We start from the raw sequence: 21,602 nt of genomic DNA on the forward strand, positions 1-21,602 counted from the left end.
TGCTGACCAAGCAGAGTTGTTCTATGAATGCTCTAGGAGACCATAGCGTTAGCAGGGAAGAAAGACTGGTGCAGTCAGACCTGAGGGACTTCTCCTTGGGGTAAAGTACAGCTTCAGCTTCTCTTGTTTAGGGTTTCCACCATGAGGTAAAGAATTTCCAGACTGCTTTTCATTCCATTCTCTCTTCTAAGAGAGAAAACTGCCTGAGAGAAGGTAGCCATGGTCATCAGAGGTACCCAACTTCACAAGCCTTTGCTGGTGGAATTCTTAGGGAGGGCTTGTCCTTGCAGCCTTTAGGGAGGTGAAGTTTCTTAGGCTATTTCTAATATTTATGAACATGGATATTCATGTTAGGAATTAAAGCCCTGCATAAAATGCAGGGAAAGAAATGTTTGGTGCAGGTTAAGATAGAGACTTTGACTCCTGTTAAAGGATACTTTCCCTTCTTTTCTGTGTTTATTTCTGAAACATATGGTATGTATTTTCTTTTTAAATTAGATTACAGTTAGCTATGAGTCTTTTTATAAGGACTTTGTTTTCCATATAAAATTCTATCTAAAGAGTGCAATTTCTTGAGTCTCTAGAAGACTCTTTTGGTCATTACATATACTTCTATCTTCTGTGTAACTTTTATATTCAAGAGTATCTTTGTCTGCTGGCAATAATTATAGAGGCTTGATGTTATGTTAGTCAATGGGGAGATTACAAAGGTGAACCTAGTCTATGACTTCAGGCATTTGGAGTTTAGAACTACGCTATTATGTATTAGGCAGCAGCCACTTGTGGCTATTGAACCCTTGGCAAATCTTTTATTTGGTAAATGAAAAAATATTTTATTACTTTTTAAAAAGATTTATTTATTTATTTGAGAGACAGAGTTACAGACAGAGAGGGGGAGACAGAGAGAAAGGTCTTCCATCCACTGGTTCACTCCCCAAATGGCCACAATGGCTGGAGCAGAGCCAGTTTGAAGCCAGGAGCCAGGAGCTTCTTCTAAGTTTCCCACGTAGGTGCAGGGGCCCAAGTATTTGGGGCATCTTCCACTGCTTTCTCAGGCCATAAGTAGAGAGCTGGATCAGAAGAGGAGCAGCCGGGGCATGAACCAGTGCCCATATTGGAAGCCAGTACCACAGCACTGGCCCCAAATTCTTATTTACTTTTAACTAATTAAAGTGTAAAACATCCTATGTTTTACAATGATTGTATGTTGAAATACTGAAAGATTCGCTTAGGATGTATTTCATCTGTTAAGTTTGATAGATTTACCAAATAAAGGAACAAGGTGGTTAGTTAAATTTGGATTTTATGTAAGTAGAAATAGATTTTTTATATTACTGATTTTTAAAAAAAATCTGGCAACCTGATTCTTTTTACTTATTTTCATGTGACATCTAGAAAAGTTAAAACTATGCATGTGTTTCACATTCTATTTCTGTTGGATTGTATTTCTCTACAATGAATACTGTTAGTCTAACTTACCTAGAATACAAACATTATGAGGGCAAGGGAACTGCATTGGTTGTGTTTGCTATCATAAATATAATAGAGTTTTCATACGTAAGAGGTATAACATGCCTTATCTTGAGAGCCAGACTGATTGGTTTTGGAAGAGTTGTTTAAACAAATAGCTATTTGACTTCTCTCCATGATTCTTTTGCCTTCTTTAAGGCCATCACTCTTTTCTTTACTTTCCTCTTCAACCATGAGCCTGTGCACATTTATTGAATAATACTATGGTTTATGTCATTAATATGTTCTTCTCTGGCTTTTTGTTGCACTGATTTGGCAAAGGAACATCCCCAAATTAACCCAACTGCGTTCTCTTCCTGTGCTTGTCTCCAACAGCTCAGCCTACTTTCAGCTCTAAATGTATTATCAGCAACAGCCAACGGGCCTTTTAACTTGCTGCATATTTTGGTCTATTTCTACCCCATTTTCAGGAATGAGTTTTCAAACCCTCTGTCATACCTTATTCCATTGCTCTCAGAAAATGATATTTTCAAGAGGAAATGGAAGCTATTAGATAAGATTGCAACCTCTCATCTTCCCATTTCCAGACATACATCTCTGTCTAATCTATTCACCATTCCTCCTGGTTAATAGAGGAGATGTTTGTATCCTCTCTAAAACTACTGCACTCACTTGCATTTTAGATTTGAATACTATCTGCACTATGGCACCCCACCACCACCACCAAACACACACTATTATAAAGCATCGCTGAGCTATCATCATTCTTGTTAAGATCAACAATGGCCTCCAAATCTCTGAATTCAATGGACCCCTTTACTTGATTTTCCTGCAGCAGGACACTGTTGATCATTTCTGACTTTGGTTGCCTGTCCAGCCACAATCTTTTTCTGCTTTCTTCTGATCTCTTTGTAGACTGGTTGTCTTTGTAGACTCACCCTTTCCTCTCCTGATTTTAAGTACCAGAACTCTCAAAGCTGCAAGCCTTTTCCTGCTGTCCTTTGGCGCCCTGCTCTTAGGCTCACTTCTTATTCCTTTGGCTTCGATTATTGCCTGTATACAGATGACTCACAAATGCACAACCCTACCACACTTCAAACCTGTATTTCGCTTTGACATCTCAAGATTGATGTCTAAAAAACACCTCAAGCTCATTATATCAAAACTGAATTCATTATTTCTTCTTCTCCTCTGGTCCTTTCAAGCATGATCTGTTCCAATGAGCCCTGCCTCTCACCCTCACACAAGCAGTACAGTCTGGCATCTTTCTCAGCCTCCTCTTACGTCTTTCCCAATAAATCTATTGTGCATTTAATTTCATCTTACTGTCTTTTACTTTGACTAATGCACAAGACAAACAGAAAGCTTAATTGGAGTATGAAGTAACAAAAACATAACTAATCTTGTAATAGATCTCATTGGGCTCAATTCCTTTGTTTTTACAGGCAAGAATGTGGAGGCTTAGAAAATTTTAATTGGGATGGCAATGAACAAGACCCATTTTCTTCAAAGCCTGTAAGTAACCTCTGTTACACTGCCTTACCTGTTTCACAGCTGGTAAAGGTAAACAATTTTCTCAGGGGTATACAGTGGTTTTATTTCAGATATATTTTTAGACATTTTAAAGGTCAATTTTAATGGGAACTTTAATGATATATAACATACACACAGAAAGCTGCATAAATCATGTGTCTAAAGAATTTCCACAAAGTAAGCACATGTGATTAACAACCTACAACAACACAAGATAGCACACTGCTTGCTCTGAAAAAGAACGCTTGGGCTTCCCTCGAAGTCAGGGATACTCCTTTTCTACAGGAAGCCACCAACATTCTGACTTCTAACATTAAAGGCTATTTTTTTTAAAAAAAATATTTATTTATCTGAAAGAGTTTAGAAAGAAGGACAGAGAAAGAGGGAGATGTCTTCCATTCACTCCCCAATGGCTGCAACAGTCAGAAGCCAGGAGCCAGGAGCCTCCTCTGAGTCTCCCGCATGGGTGCAGGGGCTCAAGAACTTAGATTATCCTCTGTTGCTTCCTCAGGCACATTTTTTTTGACAGAGTTAGACAGAGAGAGAGAGAGAGAGAGAGAGAGAGAAAGATCTTCCTTCCATTGGTTCATCCCCCAAATGGCCGCTACGGCCGGAGCTATGCCAATCCAAAGCCAGGAGCCAGGTGCTTCTTCCTGGTCTCCCATGTGGGTGCAGGTCCCAAGCACTTGGGCCATCCTCCACTGCCCTCCCAGGCCACAGCAGAGAGCTGAACTGGAAGAGGAGCAACCGGTACTAGAACCTGTCGTCCATATGGGATGCCGGCACCGCAGGTGGAGGATTAACCAAGTGAGCCACGGCAACAGCCCCTCCTCAGGCACATTAACAGGGAGCTGGATCAGAAGTGGAGTGGCTGGGCCTTGAACTGGTCCTCATATGGATTACTGGTATTGCAAGCAGCAGCTTTACTTGCCATGCCACAACACCAGCATCTAAAAGCTAATTTTTAGTTTACTTTCATGAAGTAGCTCAAATTCATTAAAAAATAGATTCAGAAGGGCCGGCGCTGTGGTGCAGTGGGTTAATGTCCTGGCCTGAAGTGCCGGCATCCCATATGGGTGCCAGTTGGAGGCCCAGCTGCTCCACTTCCAATCCAGCTCTCTGCTATGGCCTGGGAAAGCAGTAGAAGATGGCCCAAGTCCTTGGGCCCCTGAACCCGTATGGGAGACCCTGAAGAAGCTCCTGGCTCCTAGCTTCAGATCGGCGCGGCTCCAGCCATTGCGGTTAATTGCGGAGGGAACCAGTGGATGGAAGACCTCTCTCTCTCTCTCCCTCTCTCCCTCTGTCTCTCCTCTCTGTGTAACTCTGACTTTCAAATAAATAAATAAATCTTTTTTAAAAAAATAGATTGAGTACCCTGAAGAATAGACCTATGTACATAGGGCAGCCACCATGGAAACCTCAGAAGCCATTTTATTCACCATTTCAGTGCTAGAGCCCAGATGTTTCTCCTACCCTTACTTGATTATACTTTAAAGAAAGACATGGCATCTTGGTCAGAAATTGGGCATGTTCATTCTAGTGGATCACTTTGAAAACGCTATACCTCTGAAGGATTCATTTTCTTCTTCTGTAAGAAGAGGATAAAAGTATTATGTACTAAGACCACCGTTATCACAGAGTAAGTTAATGCACGTAAGTCATATTGTAGGGAGTGCGGCATTGTGGCGTAGTGGATAACCTGCTGCCTGTGACACTGGCTTCCCATATAGGTGCTGCTGTGTGTACTAGGTTTCCCACTTCCTGTCCAGCTCCCTGCTAATGGCCTGGGAAAAGCAGCAGAAGATGCCCAAGTGTTTGGGCCCCTTCCACCCACGTGGGAGACGTGAATGAAGCTCCTGGCTCCTGGCTCCTGGCTTCAGTCTGGCCAAGCGCTGGCCATTGCAGTCATTTGGAGAGGGAACCAGTGGTTGGAACATTTCTCTCTTTCCTTCTCTCTCTCTCTGTCACTGAACTTTCAAGTAAATAAATAAATCTTTTAAAAAAGATAAGTCATATTATGGTGCATAGAGCATAGTATGACTTCAATGGAGGCTAATTTTGTGGGAGTTATTAGTAGCAGTACTGTACACAAAGTTCCATACCAGAATTTTTTGAAGTCCTGTGCTATGTTAATAATTTCCCCTACAACCTTAGGCAAATGATTTAGCTCTGGAGCATTTGAGTTTTATCTCTTTTCTAAGGAGACAAGAGATAAGAAGAATTAATGAGTTGTTTTTGAAAATATTGAGCTCCATAGATGAGAAGATGAAAGATGCCGTTTAAGGAATCAAAATAGCTTTTTGTTTTAAAACATAGCGGTGAAAAGACAAGTCACTCCTCTCTTGAGAAATAGTCTTTTCAAAAGAGTAAATGTCATATTGACTTTTGAAATCTCTCAAGAATATTTGGATTAAATTCTAATACTAAAACTGCTGCCACCATTCTACAGAGATATGGTTAGAAGTAATTTATTTAAAAATGATATAAAACCATTATATTCTGAAGCAATGAGGAAATAACTACCAAGGTACATCTATACATCCTGTGTACTGTTGGTTATATATAGCATGGCTTGGAAGGTAGAGGTTTTGGAAGAGTCTGGAAACCTGGAAGCCAGTTCTTTCTTTCCTGTTATCCAGTAATATGACCTTGGACAAGTCATGACACTCTTTAGGGTTCAATTTCCTTCCCTGCAAAACAAAGTTGTTAACCCATTAACTTTATGGTTTTAGGAAGCATGTTCCTTCTTTTTTTAAAATTTTATTTAAATTATACAAGTTTAATATATTTCATATATACAGATTTAGGAACATAGTGGGACTCCCCCCCCACACACCCATATTCCAACCCTTTCCCCTACTTCCTCTCAATTCCATTCTTAATCTTTACAATGATCTATTATCAATATACTTAATGATCATGCAATTCACAATAGCTAAGATATGGAATCAACACAGATGTCCATCAACTATTGACTGGATAAAGAAGTTATGGTATGTATACATTATGGAGTACTACTTAGCTATAAAAAAAAATGAAATCCTGTCTTTTGCAACAAGTTGGTCACAACTGGAAACCATTATACTTAATGAAATAAGCCAATCCCAGAAAGACAAATATCATGTTTTCCCTGACCCGATGCAACTAATAGAGTACTCAAAATGTAAAGTATTGGAGTGAAATAGACATTTTGAGAATGGTTGATTGTTTATAGCCCTTATCTCTTCCATTGAGGAATAATCTTTTGTTTATTTTTGTTTTGGTTTGTCTTCTTTCTCTTCATACTATTGGCATATTGCTTCTTAATTGACATTTTCTGATGAAAAATTTTATATGTTAATTATCAATGGAACAGAGAATGGAAGATGTAGAATCATGGTCAATGTAAAGGCTAAAGAACAAATCCACGTGTGTGTATGTGTGTGTGTGTGTGTTGGTGGTATAGTTCAGACACCAGAGAGTTTTATAAATGCTCACTTCTAAATTTCTTGGTTTTGAATATAGCTTGAAACTGAGAGCCAGAGATATGAAATTAGTTTGCTAGTGTGATGCAGTAGAAATAGCACTGAAGTAACAGTCAGACGTCCGTATTCTAATTTCTGATCTGTGTGAGTAGAAATGGGATATTTGACATGGCGTTTCTCCTCCTGGCTGCTCTCGAATGAAAGAAGAGGTGGTTGGACATGACTATGTGAGCTCTTCCAGTTCTAAAACTGAATTTTTAAGAGGAGAGGGAATCAACTTTACCATATGAATGTGCATATTTTGGAGTGGCCTCTTGGCATATTGGAATTAATACAAAGCTTAGATAAGATACTAGCAGAACTTTGTACACCATTTTAAAAGGGTGATTGAAAGATTTCTAACTCAAATTGTGCTTCAGTAAGCTATATTTAAAATAAGGATAGATAACAAAATCAACTGCAAAAATCTGTGACTTCTATCAAAAGTCATTTTGTTCACACCCCTGCCTCTCCTCTGCTGGTTCACTGAAGTTTGGCTAATGTAGGCTGGACTTGTCTCCAGGCTGATGTCATTTTCAGGTGTCTCTGGAGGATCAGTGAATGGTCGTGAGTGTGTAGATAACTCAGGGCTATTTAGATGTGCAAAAAGTTCAAGTCCAAATGCTTAAGCAGATTTTAATTTTTCTGCTCAGGTTTTCTTTGCTAACATCCAATAAGCCAAAGTAAATCATCTGACAAAGTTGAAGGTTCAGGGGTTCAGATATACACCACTCATCATTAGACCATGGTAATACAGGGATGTATAGCACTCCATTAGAAGAGTAAAGAATTTGGAGCAATAATTCAATTTATGATAACTTGGATATATATCAAAGATCTTTAAAAAGTTCAAGGGAAATGCATGTTATGAAAAATTGCATTAATTCCAAAATTTCGCACAAAAATAAACTCTTCATTCTATTTTAAAAATATTTATTGCTTTTCATTTATTTGAATGGCAGACAAGCAGAGAGAGAAAGAGAGAGACAGAGACAGAGAGACACAGAAAGATCTTCCATCTACTGGCTTATCCCCTAAATGCCTGAAGCATCCAGGGTGAAGCCAGGCCAAAGCCAGGAGCTTTGAACTCAGTGTGGGTGGCTGGGGTCCAATAACTGGAGCCATCACCTTTTTCCTCCCAGTGTACGCATTATCAAGAAGCTGGGTTAAACCCAGGCACACTGATATGGGATGTGGGCATCCCTAGCAGCATCGTAGCTGCTGCACTGAAAGTCTTCCCCTTTCATTTTTCTGCAGACACTTTGAAGTCCCTTCATGTGTGTGCGTAGAGTATATGGATGTGTCATGGAACCAGACTTCTGAGCAGCTCAAGGAAGGGAAAGCATGTGTTTAAGGGTAGAGCTAGGCTCTGTAACTCCCTGTCAGTCATTGACTAACTTCTATATGTCTGCCTTCTGTACTCATCCGTGAAGTAGTTCCTGGTGCTCTGCATTGTTGAGTCCACAACACACCTCATAAATTTCTACAGAAAAAACTCCTTTTATTATGGTTAATAATGGCCTATTATTATTGAATTCCATAAGCAATTCTCAAATTCCACTCCATTTTGCCTATCAGTGGCATTTGATGCAGTTGACCTTAATGTCCTCCTAGTTCACTTTTTCATTTGGCTTTAACCTCTGCTCAAAGTCCATTGGTCAGAACTAGTGACATGGCTCCACCCACAGTCAGAAAAATCTGACAATATATGGAACTCATAGATATTCAGGGAGCTCAGACTGCTTTTATCAGCTGTTCTGACAGGTGCACTTTTCTTTTTTGTGTTTTATTTATTTGAGAGGTAGAGTTACAGAGAGAGGAAGAGACAGAGAGAAAGGTCTTCCATCAACTGGTTCACTCCCCTAATGGTTCCAATGGTCAGAGCTTGGCTGATCTGAAGCCAGGAGCCAGGAGCTTCTTCCAGGTCTTCTATGTGGGGCCGGGAGCCCAAGGACTTGGGCCATCTTCTACTGCTTTCCCAGGCCATAGCAGAGAGCTGGATTGGAAGTGGAGCAGCTGGGTTTTGAAACAGCACCCATACGGGATGCTGGCACTGCAAGCGATGGCTTTACCCACTATGCCACCGTGCCAGCCCTGACAGATGCACTTTACCTGATTTATTTTTCATTAATTTCATTATTTTGGGATGTGTCTCAATGTTTCCTCCCTTATTTTGATAACATTCTCTAAACATAAGCATCTCCAAAGAAGTACATGTATAAAATATTCCCAGAGGAAACACAGAAGGGAGAAGCAGCAGTGGCCACATCTACCATGGCCTGTGTCAGCAGAGATCCGTGTAGGCACCATTTACTAGCTGATGACCTGAGCAAGTTGTTCAATGACTTTGTGCTTTAGTTCCTGTAAATACAGCTGTGATAATAGTAGTACCTACCTCAGGATAGTTTTGAAGACAAAATCAGCATACATGAAGTGCTTAGAATAGTGCCTGGCACATAGAAAATGCAGTAAATGCTACCTCTTATTATTTCATGAATTGGACAATTAAGGTCTAAATCACAGAGAACTAAAAATAAAAGTGATAGTAAATTTATGAAATTTTAAAATGTCTCTTGTAAAAACCCCAGCCTAATGAGGAAGATTCTTATTTTAATACGTTTTATGACCAGGATTATGGAAACACATAAAAAAATTAAAAAACAGACTGTGCTTGTTCCCTGCACATGGGGCACTTTGGCTAGGAGTAAACATTTGTTTGGAAACGCTGAACAAGAAGAGCAAGGGGACAGATAGAGAAAGTGAATGAGGGCACTTAAGATGTGCTTTGAGTTGCACACCCTATTGCTTTATGGAAATCCTGGTTCCGTATTAAGGGGTGAGGATGAGGGTTAAGGGGGTAGGGCCCCGCTGGGAGCTTCAGAGAACTGGGGCCCGCCCCTGCTGACGTGGCTCTGTGATGAGGGCTTTCCTTCTAAGTTGTCAGCAGGGAGGTATTCTTACTGCCTTCTTTCCCTCTGCATTTCCCATAAAGAAGAATAGCCGACACAAATGAGACAGAATCTTTTTCCAATTACATAGTATGCATATTTCATTTCAGCCACTGCCTCTGAGAAGCATGATAGTGAGTGATTTAGTGGTGCTGAGGCAAATTCAGCTTATAAAATATTTGGGAAGTACCTTGGTAAAATTTCAGGGTGAAATGGCAAGGTAGGTGGTTAATTATCACATTAAAAGGCTTTGGGCATTTAGTTGGTATAGAAGAGGAATGACAACCCTAAATACAGTCCTAAATTACTATTAAGCACAAAATGCTACAAAAAAAATTGTGACAAATCAATCTGGTTTTTTAGAGTGTAATTGGCATGAAGGGGCGAGAATAGAGCTTTCAGGTGATTTAGTTGGTGGCACTTTAGCTCCTAACTTTTACTCTCAGTAAGAGTGTATGTGAACTGACTCTTTGCTTCCATCATCATATAACTTTAACTCTTCATAAATGTTCCTGCAGGAAAGGGTCCAGTTGTAAGTTTCCATGTGCTGAAGTAAGTAAAACCTCAGCCAAAATTCTAGCCAACACTTTTTTCGCAAAGGCATAACTTCTGAAAAAGAGAGTCTAAACAAAATGGGTTGTGTTTTCTCTGCCTATCTCTTTCTCCCTGTGCCATATTAAACTGGATCCTCCTCTTATCCTTTCCTTTGGATGAATTCCTCCTTCTTTATCTTTCCTTTCCCCTTCCTCCCCTTTTTGTTGCAAAAATCCTTTGATAGCCTATAATTTTAGCAGATACTATGCTGGGGAAGGGGTGGGAGAAGGGCAGGGTTGTAATAAGGAAGATCTTTCTATTTTTTTTCAAAGATTTATTTATTTATTTGAAAGTCAGAGTTACACAGAGAGAGAAGGAGATGGAGAGAGAGAGAGCGAAAGGTATTCCATCCATTGGTTCACTCCCCAGTTGGCTGCAATGGCAAGAGCTACACTGATTTGAAGCCAGGAGCCAGGAGCTTCTTCCTGGTCTCTCATGCAGGTGCAGGGACCCAAAGACTTGGGTTGTCTTCTACTGCTTTCCCAAGCTATAGCGGAGAGCTGGACCGGAAGTGGAGCAGCTGGGTCTTGAACCAGCACCCATATGGGATGCCCTCATTGCTGGTGGTGGCTTTACCCACTGTGCCACAGTGCTGGCCCCAGGAAGATCTCTCTTTGTTCTCAAGAAACACACAGGCTTCTAAGGGAGAGCCCCTATAAATATACCTTTACAATTCAGGGTTCCTGAACTGGGGATTTTTGCCATGCTCAAATCTAGATGGTTTCTTAGTCAACTTAATTAGGAATAGAGACTAGTATATGTTCCAGCATGCTATACATTAATTGGGATAAGTTACTTAAATTCTTGGAGGCTTAATTTTTCCAATCTGTAAAGTGGATACAATGCATGATTCAAGATCATTAATAAAAATGGGATACAAATACATAGGAAGGTAAATGAGCTGTCTACTGTCAGAATAATTCTTTAGTAAGACAGGCCTAAAGAAGGATTAATGATATTAATGGAGAAGAGGCAGATGAAGAAACATTTGGTTGATACAATTAGGGGTCTAGGGCACAAGCTGGATATGTGGGTTTGGATATAAGTGATTTGCAGGTTTCTGACTTTAGCCCCTGGTGATGTCATTAACTGGGGGATGGAAGTGAAATGCAAATATAATCTACTTCAGATCTTTGGTTTGGAAGCCCCTGCTTCCAAATAGTCAAGCGGAGATGCCCAGAAGGCAATTTGAAGCCTAGGTCTGGAGAAATCATCAACTTTCATCACATATGTGCTCAGCATATAATATGCATGAGATAATCTGTGAATACTGAATATGGAATGGTTATGAAAAGACTGAATGACCGCTTTATTTTCTAGTGGAGGATAAAGATGTAAAATACATTCTGACATAGTGTAACTAAAATACTTGTATACTAAAGGAAAAAAATTCACAGCTTACGATGAAAATACCAATAGGATATGCTCATTCAGATCAGGATGTGTGTGGAGAGCTCTCTGAGGAGATCTAGGGAGTGACTGAGGGTGAGTTAAGTTGGCTGGGTATCTTTTATGTCCAGATAGTAACTGCCTTGAAGGTAGAAACTTGATTGTTTGATGTTGTATCCCCAGTTCTCACAGTAGTGCCTGACATGTGGTAATCTCTACTTTATACTTCTTGAATAACTCATTGAAAGAACAAGTGGAATGGATGAATTGAGATTGCCCAAGAATGAATACATGGAAGAGTGATGCAAATTGATCTTGGAGAGAGAGTGCAATCTCAGGGAAGAGTTAGGAAGAAAATGGCAGAGGAAACTCTACACAAATTAGAGGGACACAGTGGACCTACATACAGGGCATGGACACCCACAACTTAGGATCCCACCAGCTGAGAGCCTCCACACCAGCATTGGAGAGTGAGGTGAGAACAGACTACAGTAGCCCAGGCAACTGGAGATAAAGCTTCAGGAAGAGTCTAGAGGGAATCTGGCTTGGATCTCCATGGGGGATAGTGCACTTGCCAAACTAGAGGGGAAAAAAAAAGGAGGAAACATTTTTCTCTCCCTGATCACCCTGCAATGGTGTCCTGTAACAAGCCGAACATAACAGCCACACCAGCTGTGTCTGCACCCAGCAACCAGCCAAGTGGATAATCCTGAGTCTGGTGGGGAGAACTGATGGGCTTGGGTGCTTGTGACTGTGGGAAGCTCTGTGCTGGCACTGTGAAAAAACTGAGGCTGTGTGGGAGGGTTCACTAAGTGGCTGAGACTTTGGGCAGTCACTATGGAAGGCTTCACATACTCAGAGCTGCCTGGTTACCTGGTGAGGGACATTGTTGGGGAAGCTGAGCTTACACTGGTCCTTGGGACAGAGAAAATGAAAAGTATACCCACTGGGGATAGCGCTCAGGCACTGGTCTCCTTTGAGGAGAGGAGCTCAGTTGAGCAGAATATACCTCCCTTCCAATTTAAAAAAAAAGAGAGAGAGAGAGAATATTCACCACACCAAACCTGAGTGTGTCACCCTAGACATGCCCTTCACCCTGGAGAACTGAACAGAGCTTCCTGGCCACACCTACAACATGTGTGTAGGTATTCACTGAAAGCAGACGTTCCATTAATCTACAGAGGAATAGTACAAAGATAAAAGCCGGCACAGTGGAAAAAAACAAAGAAGTAACCAACTCATATCTCCACAAATGCTGAAAAACAAATGCACCAATTCAAGAAACAAGAATAAGGAAGACAACATTATACCCCCAAAAGAACACAACACTTCAATATTAGATTGTGAACATGATGAGATTGAAGAAATGCCAGAAATGGAATTCAAAAAATTGATCATAAGATTACATAAAAGTGCCGGCACTGTGGCTCAATAGGCTAATTCTCCGCCTGCGGCGCTGGCACAGCGGGTTCTAGCCCCAGTTGGGGTGCCAGATTCTGTCCTGGTTGCCCCTCTTCCAGGCCAGCTCTCTGCTGTGGCCCGGGAAGGCAGTGGAGGATGGCCCAAGTCCTTGGGCCCTGCACCCACATGGGAGACCAGGAGAAGCACCTGGCTCCTGCCTTCGGATCAGCGTAGAGCGCCAGCTGCAGCGTGCCTGCCATGATGGCCATTGTGGGGTGAACCAACGGCAAAGGAAGACCTTTCTCTCTGTCTCTCTCTCTCTCTCACTGTCCACTCTGTCTGTCAAAAAAAAAAAAAAAGATTACATAAAAGTAATTAGAAGCAAATGTATGAACTACTGAAATTTGTACAGGACATGAAAGAAAATTTCTCCCACAGAATTCAGATCTTAAAGAGAAATAAAGATTAAATTTTGGAAATGAAGAATTCAGTAGAACAAATAAAAAATGCAATGGAAAGCCTTAACAACAGAATTGATGAAGCAGAAGAAAGAATATTCAACTTAGAAGACAAATCATAGGAAATTATACAGTCAGACAAAAAACAACAAGAAATTAGAAAACTAAAAATCATTGTTGGTAATCTACAGGATTCTATCAAAAGACTCAACATGCAGGTTCTAGCAGTTCCTGAAGAAAGCTGTTTTTTTTTTTTTATTAAAAACTAAACAAAATCGACACACCATTGGCCCACCTAACCAAAAAAAGGAGAGAGAGAACCCAAATTAATAAAATTAGAGATGAAAAAGGAAATGTAACAAGAGACACCACAGAAAAAAAGAATCATCATAAATTACTACAAAGAGCTGTATGTCAACAAACTGGGAAACCTAGAAGAAATGGATAGATTCCTGGACACATACAACCTACCTAAATTAAGCCATGAAGACACAGAAAACCTAAATAGGCCCATTAATAAGACAGAAATTCAATCAATAATAAGGGCCCTCCAAACAAAGAAAAGCCAAAGTCTAGATGGCTTCATTGCTGAATTCCACCAGACATTTAAAGAACTAACTCCAATTCTTCTCAGTTATTCAAAACAATTGAAAGAGAGGGAATCCTCCCAAATTCTTTCTATGAAGCCAGCATCACTTTAATTCCTAAACCTGAAAAAAATGCAACAGAGAAAGAGAACTACAGACCAATTTCCTTGATGAACATAGATGCAAAAATCCTCAGCAAAATTCTAGGCAATTGAATCCAACAATACATCAGAAAGATCATCCACCCAGACCCAGTGGTATTTATCTCTGGTATGCAGGGATGGTTCAACATTCACAAATCAATCAATGTGATACATCGCTTTAACAAACTGAAGGCAAAAAACCATATGATTATCTTAAGAGATGCAGAGAAAGCATTGATAAAATACAACACCCTTTCATGATGAAAAATCTGAACTAATTGGGTATAAAAGGAAGATTTCTCAGCACAATCAAGGCAATTTATGACAAACCCATGGCCAGTGTCCTATTGAATGGGAAAAAGTTGGAAGCATTCCTATTGAGATCTGGTACCATACAAGGATGCTCATTCTCACAATTGCTATTCAATATAGTCCTGGAAGTTTTAGCCAGAGCCATTAGGCAAGAAAAAAAATTAAAGGGATACAAATTGGGAAGGAAGTAGTCAAACTATCCCTATTTTCAGATGACATGATTTTATATATAGAGGAACCCCCAAACTCCACCATGAGACTATTGGAACTCATAGAAGAGTTTGGCAGGTTATAAAATCAATACACAAAAAGCAGCAGCCTTTGTATACATAGACAGTGCCAAGGCTGAGAATGAACTTCTAAGATTAATCCTATTGACAAGAGCTACAAAAAATTCAAATACTTTGGAATAAATTTAAACAAGGATGTTAAAGATATCTATGATGAGAATTACAAAACATTAAAAAGAAATAGAAGAAGATACCAAAAAATGGTATTGGAAGAATCAATATCATCAAAATGTCCATACCAACCAAAATTCCACAGACATTCTTCTCAGATATAGGAAAAATGATACTGAAATTCATAAGAAACACAGGAGACCTCAAATAGCTAAAGCAATCTTATGCAACAAAAACAAAGCCAGAGGCATCACAACACCAAATTTCAAGACATACTACAGGACAGTTATAATCAAAACAGCCTGGTACAAGTACAGAAACAGAGGGATAGACCAATGGAACAGAATAGAAATGCCAAAAATCAATCCAAGCATCTACAACCAACTTATATTTGACAAAGGAGCTAAAACCAATCCCTGGATCAAGGACAGTCTCTTCAACAAATGGTTCTGGGAAAACTGGATTTCCACATGCAAAAGTATGAAGCAAGACCTCTATACCTTACACCTTACCAAAAAATCCACTCAAATGGATTAAGAAACTAAATATATGACCTGATACCATCAAGTTATTAGAGCACACTGGGAAAACCCTGCAAGACATTGGCACAATAGAAGAATTCTTGGAAAAGACCACAAAGGCATTGGCAATCAAAGCCAAAGCTAACAAATGGGATTACATCAATTTGAGAAGCTTGTGTACTGCAAAAGAATTACTTAGGAAAGTGAAGAGATGACAGACAGAATAAGGGAAATTATTTGCAAACTATGCAACTGATTAAGGATTAATAACCAGAATATATAAAGAGATCAAGATACTCTTGATACAAAACAATCCTTCAAGATACAAAACAACTTAGTTATGAAATGGGCAAAAAACTTAAACAGACTTTGTAAAAAATGTATTTATTTATTTATTTACTTGAAAGTAGGAGTAACAGAGAGGCAGAGGCAGAGAGAGAGAGAGAGAGATGTCTTCCATCTGCTGGTTCAGTCCCCAGACACCTGCAACAGCCAGAACTGTGTTGATCCAAAGCCAGGAGCCAAGAGCTTCTTCCATGTATCCCATGCAGGAGCAGGGGCCCAAGCACCTGGGCCATCTTCTAGTGCTTTCACAGATCATAGCAAAGAGCTGGATCAGAAGTGCAGCAGCCAGGATTCAAACCAGTGTCCATATGGGATGCTGGCACTGCAGATAGCAGCTTTACCAACTACGCCACAGCACTGGCCCCTTAAACAGACATTTTTCCAATCAGGAAATCCAAATGACCAGCAGACACATGAAAAAATGTTCAGGATCAGTATCTGTCAGGGAAATGCAAGTGAAAATCACAATGAGGATTCACCTCACCCCAGTTAGAATGGCTTCCATACAGAAATCATCAAACAACAAATGCTGGTGAGGATATGGGGAAAGAGGTACCCTAATCCACTGTTGGTGGGAATGTAAACTGGTAAAGCCACTATGGAAGACAGTATGGAGATATCCATACTTATATCCCAGCTATCACACTCCTGGGAATTTACCCAAGAGAAATGAAATCAATAAATAAAAGTGTTATCTTCATCCCTATGTTTATTTCAGCTTAATTCACAATAGCTAAGACATGAAATCAACCTAAATGCCTATAACTGAAGACTAGATAAAAAATTATTAGATATGTACACTATGGAATACTACACAGGAGTAAAAAAATGAAATCTGGTCATTCGCAACAAAATGGAGGAATATGGAAAACATCATGCTGAGTGAAATAATTTGTTCCAAAGGGACAAATACCATATGTTCTCCCTGATCTGTGATAACTAATAGAACACCTAAAAGGGAATTTGTACATGTGAAATTGACAGTTCAAAAAGCAATGACTTGACCAGCCCTTGTCTTGACTGTTGAGAAACTGTTTTTCTTCATCATACTATCTGTTGAACACTTTACTTAACATAGAGTTAAACATATGTGTATGAAGTCAATTGAAAATAGAGCTCATTAAAAAATAAGATTGTAAATAAGAGGTAGGGAGGAAATTTGTAACTGTAAAGCTATATAGTTCTGCATACATTCCTTCAGACTTACTTCTCTGGGTACAGTTTAAAACCTTTTCATGGGACCCAAATCCCATTAAACAGGGTGGTAAAACTGTCATCTTAAGTGTTAAAGTGATCATCTTAAGTGTTAAAGTGAATATATAGATAGGATTAAGTGTTAGAGTGATCAGATAAATAGGATCAAGTGTCTGGTACTAATAATTGACAAAATTATAAAGGAGAGAATCTTTCAATATGGGAAGAAGTCCATACAACAGACTCATAAAATGACAATCACTTTAAGTACTCTGGCCTCAGAATCAGCCCTTAAGGCAACCTGGTCTGGCTGAAAAGACCATGAGACCATTTCAGGCATGGAAATCCAAGTCACTTTGGCCTCAGAATCAGCCCTTAAGGCAACCTGGTCTGGCTGAAAAGACCATGAGACCATTTCAGGCATGGTAATCCAAGTCACCTTGGCAAAAAGTGTTCTACATGAAGGATCTCTGTTGAGTGAGACCCCAGTGGGAAGAAGTGGCCATCAAATAACAATGTACTTTTCTCTAAAGAGAGGAGAGAATTTTCACTTTTCTTATGGCCTCACCTAAATATTGACAGAGTTTGTGGATTCAAAAGTCCTCCATAGCCTAGGCAGCTCATGCCAAGAGCCTCAGGTGATCATTGATGTCATAATAAGAGTGTTAATTATTAAGTTAACAACAGGAGTCACTGTGCACTAACTTTCCATGCAGGACTTCTGTCCTCAATGAGTTGTATTATGAGAGTTAACTGTAAAACTTGTGCTTAGTTTTTTTTTTTGTTTGTTTGTTTTTGTGTGTGTGTGTCTGTGTGTCTGTGTGCAAATTGTTAAAATCTTTACTTAGTATAGATTTGGTCCTCTGCTTATGAAGTTAATTGAAAATGAATCTTAATGTGGAATGGGACTGGGAATGGGAGGGGGAAGTGGAGGAGGGGTGGGAGTGTGGGTGGGAAGGTGGGTATGGTGGGAAGAAACACTATATTCCTAAAGTTGTTCTTGTGGAATTTGTATTCCTGAAATAAAAGGTTTCTTTGGGAAAAAAAGAACATTGATCTTTAAAGAATGAAAAACAAAATCAACTCAAAATTGGATCAAGGATCTAAGTCTATGAAATGATACCACCAAGTTACTAGGGGAGAACATTGGGGAAACACTACAAGATATGACAAAGGCAAATACTTCTTGGAAAATACCCCTGAAACACAGGCAATAAACACAAAAATAGACAAATAGGATTACATTAAACTAAGAGACTTCTGCTCTGCGAAGGTAGCACCCAACAAAGTGAAGAGGAAACTGATAGAATGGGAGAAAATATTTGCAAACTATGCAACTGATAAAGGATTAATATCCAGGATTAATAAAGAACTCAAGAAACTCAAATACAACAAAACAAACAATCCAATTAAGGACATAGACAGGCATTTTACAAAGGATGAAATACAAATGGCCAACAGAAACATAAAAAAAATGCTCAGGATCACTAGCCATAAAGGAAATGCAAATAAATACCACAAGGATATTTCATCTCACCCCAGTTTGAATGGCTCCCATATAGAAATCAATAAATAATAAATACTGGCGAGAATGTGGGGAAAAAAGGACCCTAATACACTGTTGGTGGGAATGTAAACCATAACAATAACACCTCCTGTCTCAATAACACAGGAGGTGATTAGAGCAAGTATCATTGCTTGAGTGCTGTGTACATATTGCAGGAATCCTGGGGGAGATTGCTTCATCTTCTCATCAGTGAGAACTATGGCGCTTCACCAGCAGTAGCTGGAATGTGGTGAAGGCCAGGAGTTTGTAGACAGATGCAAGGATAGATGCAAGGTGGAATGCTTAGCCAATGATATCTGCAACATGAAGGAAAAATAATGTCTTCAAAATGGAGAGAGACCAAAGTCTCAAGAAGGCAAATTGGTCACAAAATCAAATGTCACAGAGGTTGAAAAAGATGAGCTCTGAAAGAAGACTATGGATTTGACATTTAGAAGGGCAGAGACCCTGCCCATTACACTCTCTGTTGTATTCCAGGCACTTCCCCAGCACCAGGGACAGAGTCGGCAATTAATCACTGACTAGGGAAATTAATCTGGCTGTGGTGTATTAGATGTATTGCATGCATAAAGGTCTGTATTGATCATCCAGTATAAATTAAATTCTAATTTTCTCTAAGTAAATACTTTCTGGAAAGAGTGAGCACCCAGAGAGTTATCCTTCATATGCACATCAGAAACCAGTTAAAAAGAATAGACTAGAACTTAAAAATATGTCCCCAAAGCTCAATGAGGCAAGAGAGGAGAACTACCTGGCACAGTTGCTTCTCCAGTCTTAGTAGTTGTTCTTAGTAGGTGCATGTGGCTTGTAGCCATAAGAAAGCCCCTCATGTAGCATGTTTATTTATATGTTCTCTTTTTATAAAAAATATTTAAGGCAGTTTCCCCTCTTACAAGATGACAGAAAATGATCTATGAAGGGCACTATGTTATCAAATGTTTTCAGTTAGTAAATCATATTTACATGACTTTTAAGAATTTGCAAAGCCCATTTAAATGCACCATCTCATTTGATTCTCTCAATAACACAGGAGGTGATTAGAGCAAGTATCATTACTTCTCCTTGCCTCCTTCATTTTAGCATTGAAAAAAAAAATCCAAGATATCTTAAGTAATTTACTCAAAATCATCCATGTAGTGAGAGATTGAGCCAGGATTCAATCAAAAATTTTAATTCATAATTCAGCATTCTTGACAAAATAAACTTTGCCTCCAAATACACAAAAATCAGTTAATGGATAAAAACTGTCATTTGAAACCTCGGAACTAGCAACCATTTCTTTTTCTTTTTAAAAATTTTCATGTATTTATTTTATTTATCTGAAAGGTAGAGAGACACAGACAGAGAGGCAGAGGGATTTTCCATTTGCTGGTTCACTCCCCAAATGACAGATGGCTGGGGCTAGGCTACCACAACCAAGAGCTGGAAACTCAGTTCATGTGTCCTGTATGGGTGGCAGGGACCCAAGTACTTGAACCATCACCTGTTGCCTCCCAGGGTGAGCAATAGAGGGAGCTGGAGCCCGAAGCAGAACAGGGACTTGCACCAGGTACTCTGCTCTGGGATGTGGGCATCCCACAGAGCATCTTCCCTGCTGCACCAAACATCCTTCCTTTTGACCTCTGCCTTTTGCCTTCTGTGGAGGAGGGTTGTATACAATTTATATCAGTGCAGAAGTTTTTGAAATGCCTGCTTCTCTTTGCAGAGACTGCTATGAAAGAGTGAGATGTGGTAGCCTTTCTTTGCAGTGAAATACTAATTGCAAGGCATGCCTTATCCAGGAACTCTGTGTGGTTAAGTGATGTTCTTGATGCAGTACGAATACAATGATAACTCCCTTGTTCCACGGGGGAATCACACAGGTTTGACTACTTTTCAGTTATAGCATTCTCTGCACATGGCCTAATGTTATCTATGCATTATTTTATGGGCAAATGAAAGCATCACAAGTAAGATAAATTGTAAGTATAGGTAATTTGATCTGATTTAAAGCTCGATTAGAACTTAGAATCTCAGAATTTCATAATTATCCCTTGTGGATCACTGTCTTTCCTTCCTCTTTTACACTTGTACCTTCTAGAATCTGCCCATCACTATATGCAATAAACCCATGAACTTGGAGTCCTTTTTGGGAGAACATTGATATGTTTACTTAGATTTTTTCTATTCCCTGCCTCATCTTCCTTATAACTCATGAGTTAATAATGTACCTGTCTTCTTAAGAAAATAAAAACCCATCTACAAATCTATATGTGGTCTGTAATTCTAGGGCCTTATTTTGTGAGGAAAAAAGATGGAGAAGAAAGAAATAATTCACTATTCTATAAAAGATACTTGTGTTGTAAATTATTGCCCATTTGATTTGACAAAGTCTAAGTTTGTGGGCCTTGAGGCTAGAAGCAGTCCTGCGGTGCCTGGCAGCTAAATGAGAGCTTCTGACACAGGTGAGCAATGGGGCCGAGGGACTCATTTGTCACCAGGTGACTCTGGCGATTATGACTGTGTGTGCTCTGGGAAGCCTTGCAGGTGGACATGTGCAATAAATCAAAACCAGTCATATCCCAGGGAGAACAACAGCTGTGTTTACACCCTCATAGGATTGTGTGGACCCTCCCAAGAGGATATTCTAGAAGTGTCAGACTTGGAGACTTGCTAACAGTTTATCTGAAATGGCTTTAGAATTCATTTGTTAACTTTTGAAGATTTACTTCATACCTTTTTTCCAGGACTCAAAGTTCAGGACATTCATTCTCTCATTCAACACTCAATTCTTCATTTTTCCTATGGGCTCCACGCTGGCCAGAGGAAGTCAAGACGCAAGCACTGTCTCTAAAGCTAAGAAACAGATCATCAAATAAAGAAGGTAAAAAAGATCATGTGGTAAAGGAAAATTTTTAATCATAATTTATTAATGTCTTTGATTGGAAGCAGAATGGGAAGAAATAGGAGTAGGAATGTGTAGAAAGAGTGAATGAGGCCAGCGCCGTGGCTCAATAGGCTAATCCTCCGCCTGCGGCGCTGGCACACCGGGTTCTAGTCCCGGTCAGGGCACCGAATTCTGTCCTGATTGCTCCTCTTCCAGTCCAGCTTTCTGCTGTGGCCCGGGAGTGCAGTGGAGGATGGCCCAGGTCCTTGGGCCCTGCACCCACATGGGAGACCAGGAGAGGCACCTGGCTCCTGGCTTTGGATTGGCACAACGTGCCGGCCATAGCGGCCACTTGGGGGGTGAACCAATG

At 39.9% G+C, this 21,602-nt stretch overlaps 1 long non-coding RNA gene across 1 annotated transcript in view; it reads left to right on the forward strand.

Annotated features, from left to right (window-relative positions):
• LOC133749671 (uncharacterized) overlaps window positions 1–21,602 on the forward strand; it is a 215,913-nt gene that overhangs the window by 40,948 nt on the left and 153,363 nt on the right. Inside the window, exon 2 of the long non-coding RNA XR_009864605.1 lies at window positions 2,916–2,985. This is a non-coding gene — a long non-coding RNA (uncharacterized LOC133749671). The remainder of the gene's footprint in view (window positions 1–2,915; window positions 2,986–21,602) is intronic.

Source organism: Lepus europaeus, chromosome 20 (genome assembly GCF_033115175.1).
Source record: "Lepus europaeus isolate LE1 chromosome 20, mLepTim1.pri, whole genome shotgun sequence".
Taxonomy (NCBI): Eukaryota; Metazoa; Chordata; class Mammalia; order Lagomorpha; family Leporidae; genus Lepus; species Lepus europaeus.